Source organism: Nematolebias whitei, chromosome 15 (genome assembly GCF_014905685.2).
Source record: "Nematolebias whitei isolate Nwh7 chromosome 15, NemWhi1, whole genome shotgun sequence".
NCBI classification, from domain to species: Eukaryota; Metazoa; Chordata; class Actinopteri; order Cyprinodontiformes; family Rivulidae; genus Nematolebias; species Nematolebias whitei.
The window spans coordinates 19,431,744-19,438,549 of record NC_056512.1 but is presented as its reverse complement, the minus strand read 5'-3'; the positions used below and the strand labels follow the sequence as shown (position 1 = coordinate 19,438,549).

Genomic DNA, 6,806 nt, shown 5'->3' with positions numbered 1-6,806 from the left:
GTTTTGGTTTTTACTTTTGTGCTCCATCAATTAACCCAGTTTAGAGAAACTGCTTACTAAACATAGGCGGAAATCCCGGGGGGGGGGGGGGGGGGGGGCGTCGGGTGGGTCTACCTATCTCCCCCCACCCAATTTTGAAAAATTGGAGATTGTCCCCATCAATGAAATCATTTGAGGAAACTTTACTTTTAATCAATATAAAAAAACAGGAAGCATATCCACCATTTATTTAGGCAAAATTATGCATTAATGATAAAAAAGACCCCCCCACCCCCACCCCACCCATACACACACATTTGCCTAAAGGCGTTTTGGTCCGCTGTCAGGCTGTCCTCAAAAAAAGGACTGAAGCAGTGAAGCTGTTGTAAATAAACAGCTTGTTATTATTATATTTATTCTATGCCCCCCCCACCCCCCAGAAAACAGCTCTTATTTAATCTCCCTGTTTATTGCCCCGTCTAATAATGAAACTGAATTCTGGCCCTTGCCACTAAGATGGATTTAATGTTTTACTAAAGAAATCTTTCTGCCCAACGACTTTTTTATCAAAGCATCTCTCAGCATCAGAGAATTGGATAAGACGAGAGGAAAAATCAATCTCGCACTCATCTGATGATTGGGTCTGACTCGTGTAATCACCAGCTGCTAGTGAATCAGTCAACCTGTAGTTCTGCCAGGAAATGTCACTACCATGAGCAACTTTTCAATCACGTCATCACCAGAGTTCTTATAAAATTTCATTTTTCCACATGCAGACGTCATCATTAGTCTTGTTGATGACCTACAACCAAGAAACTCTTACTAGCTTAGTTAACCTTATGTGGACAACACCACAGTGGTGGGGCTCATCTGTGGGGGGATGAGTCCGCCTACAGGGATGACTCATCAACTGACTGCTTGGTGCAGGGGGAACAAAATGCTTCTCAACACCTCAAAGACTAAGGAGCTGATCATCGTCTTTAGGAAAAAGAAAATGGTGGTCCCACCCCTGATTATAAGTGGAGACAGTGTGGAGAGAGTAGCTGACTACCGTATTCTGGGAGTCCATATGGGGGGTGGGGGATTTGACCTGGAGCGTGAACACCTCTGAGTTGTTGAAAAAGGTCCAGCAGAGACTGTACTTCCTGAGAGTGCTCAGGAGGAACAACATCACTCAGAGACTGCTGGTGTCTTTCTACCGATGCTCCATAGAGAGCATCTTAACATACCTCCTCACTGTGTGGTATCTTAGCTGCACAGTGGCTCAGAGGAAAGCACTCCAGAGAGTTATCAACACAGCCCAGAAGATCGTGGGCTGCTCTTTTCTCTCACTGGAAGATCTACACAGTTCTTGCTGCATAGAAAAAGCCCACAACATCTTCAAGGACACGAGTCACCCTGGACATGATCTGTTTGAACTGTTACCATCAGAGAAACGATACAGATCAATCAAGACAAGAACAAACAGATTTAAAATAGTTTTTATCCCTCAACCCTTACTGAACTTAACAAAAACTGTGATAAGAACTGAATAAGTGCAGTAAGGGACAACTAGTGTAATATCAATCTGCTTGTGTTGCACATTTGGAGTGTTTAAAATCTGTAATTATTAACTTTTATAGTTTATTTAGAAATATCTAAATATTTTTTATGTCTATTTTTTTTACTGTAGTTTATTGTTTATTTGTTGTCTACTGTTTTGTTGTCTGTACTTTATATGTTCTGTCTGGAACAGGTCCCTCTTGTAAATGAGTCCTAATAGCTCAATTAGGCTACCCTGTATAAATAAAGGTTGAAAAAAAAAATGAAAAAAAAAAAAAACATATATATATATATATATAGTTTCATGTTATACTATTTTTACTTTTGCTCTGGGAAGCAAACCCAAATTTTGCTGTATTTACCGGTAGGTGCAATGACAATGAAAAGTCTATTCTATTCCAGTAGTTCCTAACCCTGGTCCTTGAGGAACACCATCCAGCATATTGTGGTTGCTTTGCTGCTTTGACACACCTGATTTGAATGAATTGATGATTTACAGGCTTCTGCAGAACTTGAGGACATAATTAAACAATTGAATCAGGTGTGTTGGAACAGGGAAACAACTAAAAAAAATGCAGGATAGTGTTCCTCGAGGACCAGGGTTGGGAACCACTGTCTATTCTATTCTATTCTATTCTATTCTATTTTATTTTATTCTATTCTAAAGGTTGAGGCTAGCATGCTAACAGGCTAACAAAAACAGAATCTTTCACAAACCCTTAACTTTCTTCAACAAAAATTGTCAAGTAGTAACATGCCACCTCCAAAATAAAAAGCATGTCTGTTGTCACTTTTGTTAATTAGCTGCTAGCCAACAAAATGTAGTTTTGAAATTGCTAGCTAGCTAGTTTAAAGGTCATTGTTAATATGGTACATATACAGAATTAGCTTTTTAACTAAGCATTTTTATGTCATCTAAAGTTCTTTTTTTCCCTTTTCAAATGTGCACATTATTGTTTGCGTATTAGTTTTGTTGATAACCAACAACTAACCTACAGAAAACCTCACGGACTCAGAAAAAGATCAAAGTGAAAGTTAGCATCCTAGCATGCACATTAGCTCTTTTTTAAGACTACAGAATAAACCCTTACCTTTCCTAAATGAACATAACACAAACTTACTAACAGACAGCACTTATCTTGAGCAGTTTTTATGGTGACACAATCATCTTTTTATCAGCTTAGGTTAATGTTTTCTAAAATTAGCAGATAGCTAAACCAGCATGCTAAGGCTAATTTAAAGATTAGCAGGTGTCAAAGACATTAAAAAGTTTTATTTCTTTTCTGTTAGCACTTTTGATTTTAATATGTACTGTTACTTTTTTTAAAAATCTAGCTCACTAATAGAAACATTGTTCTGATGATTTTGCAGTTTGGAAAAATTAACAATTTAGAGCGCGACTGTTTGATTACAAGTATTAGCATCTAACACAAGTAAAACTGCATGCAAACAGTTTTGCAGAAGGTGAATTTATAATGGAATGCTAAAGTAAAAATAAAATAAAGGAAATTTATGTCAGTTAAACCACTTTTTAACTGCAGGTAAGAAAAAAAATGCTACATGTAAGGATAAAAAAATTTAAAAAAAAAGAGTCCAAATCACTGTATTCATCCATTCAAGAGACAAAAACAGTCATTCAAAAGCAAGTTAAACACTTACACATACACATTTCTGTAACCTTACACTGCACGCAGTCAGCCTTTTTTGTATTCTAAACCGCAGACTTGCACAGAGGTTGTAAAAATGAAAAATGAACACAGCAGAGACCAAATCCTCGCTCTATTTGAAGTCTCTTAGTTTACCTTTTAGTCCGTTGGAACATGCTGACTGAACATCTACTGAGGTTGTAGCTCTGAGGAACAGTAGCAGCTTGGAGTCAAAGGACAGCTATCACAAAGCATCAGGTCTCCGGCACGAGTTCATTGCAAAGTAACACATCCTGTAGGTCCCACAACCTTCAGCGGCTGCATGTCTGAACAAGTGTGCTGGAGAAGCAAAGGTGAGAGAGAGAAACCCAGAAAGAGAGAGAGAGGCAGCAACAGAGGGAGTGATGGAGGCAGGAAGGGTGGGTCGTTCTTTTAGAAAGAAACAACAAAAGGCAGCAGGGGATTGTGGGCTGTTTTCTCAAGGCCAAGGTGCAGTAATCATAGTTTTGTGACTTTTCCTTGGGCTCTATGCGTTCCTCTAAGTTGAAAGCTTTCACTACAGGCTATTTACATCACGAAGGAAGGAACAAAAGCCTAGAGAGAGGTTAATTCACCAGAGCAGAAAAGGGAAGACATGACTAAGGAACATTTTAATGTGGACAGTTACATAACAGGGAAATAGGTTTAGATTGGAGTCAAAGATTAAGAAACCATAGCAAACAACAATACAACGGCTGTCTTTACTGATGAATGAAATGCAGAAAGTAGATTGAATGTGAAGCCAACTCCTCTGAGAGCATCCATAATGGATGTTGACCTAATAACCTTCTACAGAGAGATACTGGATGTAAAGTGAGGGAGACAGCAATGTGCTAAACCCAAAGTGTCCTAAGACACTGTTGGCATGAGGTGGTAAAATAAAAGGAGATAGGATTGAGAGTAGCTGATATTGCTTTTAGACATTTTAAGTGCAACATACAAAATGATGACTGTGAAGATGTGGTAAGAAAAGAGAGTAGAAACTCTATTAACAGGCGGTAAAGAATCGAAAAGGACCACTTTGTATGCAGTTAGTAGGGGCTAGTAGCTTAGCAGACAGGAAACAGTTGTATATAGTTCAGAGTTAAAAAGTAAAGATCATTTCAAAACAACAAAAAAATTCCACAATCTAACTGAGGTTTAAATTCCTTTTAATGAGATACCAAAGACAACAGGATGTTTTGTTGATCGTAGGTAGATGACAAAAACACTGTCAGTTAGTTGTGTATGGCCAAAAAGGCGGGAAATTTCATACACATTTCTCCTTTATTAAAAAAAAGGTTTTCCCCTATAGCAAAATAAAATCGGTCATGAGTATCAAAGGAGTGCCAGCCCTAGCTCTTTTTCTCAATCTCACTGCCTATAAGTCACACACTGACAAAAAAGTTGATTTTATTTTAAGGTAAAGCTGTTTTGAAACAAGCACATTCAGCAAGCTACAAGTGTTAGCATCCATCCATTATCTTTACTCGCTTCTTCCTTTTCGGGTCACGGGGGTCACTGGTGCCCATATCCAGCCATCATTATGCAAGAGGCGGGGGACACCCTGGACAGGTCCCCAGTCCATCACAGGGACACGTAGAGACAAATGAGACAAGCAACCATTCACTCTCACTCACACCTAGAGACAATTTAGAGTTACCAGTCAGCCTAACATGCATGTTTTTGGTCATGCACGGAGAGCATGCAAACTCCACCAGGATTTGAACCAATGGCCTGCTCGCTGAGAAGCGGCAACTCTACCTACTGCACCACAATGTTGCCCCAGACTCGACAAAGTTCCCACAGACTCGGGCGTACCGTGAGCCGCGCAGACAGTGCTCGCACTGTCCGCACACGATAGGGACTTCATACTCGAGCATACACCCTGACCGGCTGCAGTCAGCTTCACAGGCAAGGGGCGTTTACCTTTAGCACTAACTGAGGTCGCCAATTGGTCAGTTGCTGACACGCCTACTGGGTTGATTGGCAATTTGCAAAAAAAAAAAAAACAAAAAAAAAAACGAGAGCTGGCAGCAAGCGACCACAGTGTTCTGTGTTTATATGTTGTTAATAAAAAGTTCTTTAAAAAAAAAGGGAGTGCAGACTCTGCAGCCCACACATCAGACCAGGAAACCTCCAGACCCTCCCGCAGCCACGCTGGAACCGATTTTAATTCTCTTGTGACAAATTCCTTCATTTCTCACCATTTCAGTCATGGCGTCAACGGAGGAGGAGGAAGAGATCGCTTGCCTCTTGGAAAAGTAACATAAGAAAAGGCCATTAATCAAGACCAGGGATGAAGAAGGGAAATTTAATATATTGGTGTCAAAACTGTCCATCTATTTAGTTTATTGTGCGACAGAGTACGCGTAAGCAGTTGCAAAAATTGATCTTTGCGTGGACATGCCTTGCGGGCGTCCACTTCGAGTCTAATCCGGTACACGCGGACCTCCGTGGACTGACGTACGCCCGAGTCTGTGGGAGCCTTTATGCTGACATAACTCTAACTTGTCTCTAGGTGTGAGTGAGAGAGTGAATGGTTGTTTGTCTCGTTTGTCTCTATGTGTCCCTGTGATGGACTGGAGACCTGTCCAGGGTGTCCCTCGACTCTCGCACAGTGACTGGCTGGACAGGGGCATCAGTGACCCCCGTGACCCAAAAAAAGGAAGAAACAGCTCAAGATAATGGATGGATGAATGTTTCAAATATAACCATTGTATTTTTAATGTATAAAATATATAAGAAGTGAAAAGAGTTAAAAATAAAGTTAAATCTTCAGTCAATTGTTCATGTGTCACCGCGGTCATCAAAAACATGTGTCTCTCACTCCCTGACAGCACTCCTAATAACACAGGTAGACAGAAACACTAGAAAATAAGTCTGAACCAAATCACCACTGAGCAAAATCTGAGTTGGACTGAAAAACCTTTCTGGCCTGTAAGTAACAACATCTGTAAATTCATGTGTATCTACAGTGTTTTATCTTGGTGATGTGAACATTTTAAGAATACCCTTCATTTCTAGTTCTGAAGAGAAAATTCAGGCGCAAAAGTCTGGAAAGTTAAGACGACTCAGAAGTTGTTACAACCTCACATCCTATGAAAAAACATGAAACATCCTATGATAAAATTGTCACAAAGAAAACTGACTGTGTAAAATCTTCTATCCAAATGCCAGTTTAGTCACGTAAAGGCCAACTTTCTGTGACCCGTTTCAACTTTGACCAATGTTTTACTGTGAAGCCTCACTGAGCTGTAGAGCTCCAAAGAGGGCTAGGTATTCTTACTCGTTAAGTCAAAATGCCAGTTATGTACGGGGACATTTATTTTTCTTTAATGTTTTAGCTTTTGTAAAGTTTGTATGCTGTTATATGTACTAATCAAGGTGATCCTGACTTGGGGGCCGAGATGGTGTAGAAGCAGGGCAGCCGACCCAGGACTCGAAAGTCCCAGGTTCAATCCCCAGTCATTGCACATCTCGAGGTGTCTCTGAGCAGCACACCCTATCCCCAATTTGTTCCCCGGGCACTTCAATAGCTGCCCACTGCACCACCCAGGGGTGGATGGGTTAAATGCAGAGAGCCAATTTTGTATTTTTATGTATTTGTATTGAATGGGA

At 40.2% G+C, this 6,806-nt stretch overlaps 1 protein-coding gene across 1 annotated transcript in view; it reads right to left on the bottom strand.

Moving 5' to 3' along the window:
- The window catches only part of LOC119421067 (microtubule-associated serine/threonine-protein kinase 1), an 87,955-nt gene that overhangs the window by 66,035 nt on the left and 15,114 nt on the right, over positions 1 to 6,806 (bottom strand). The gene's annotated exons all lie outside the window — the stretch shown is intronic.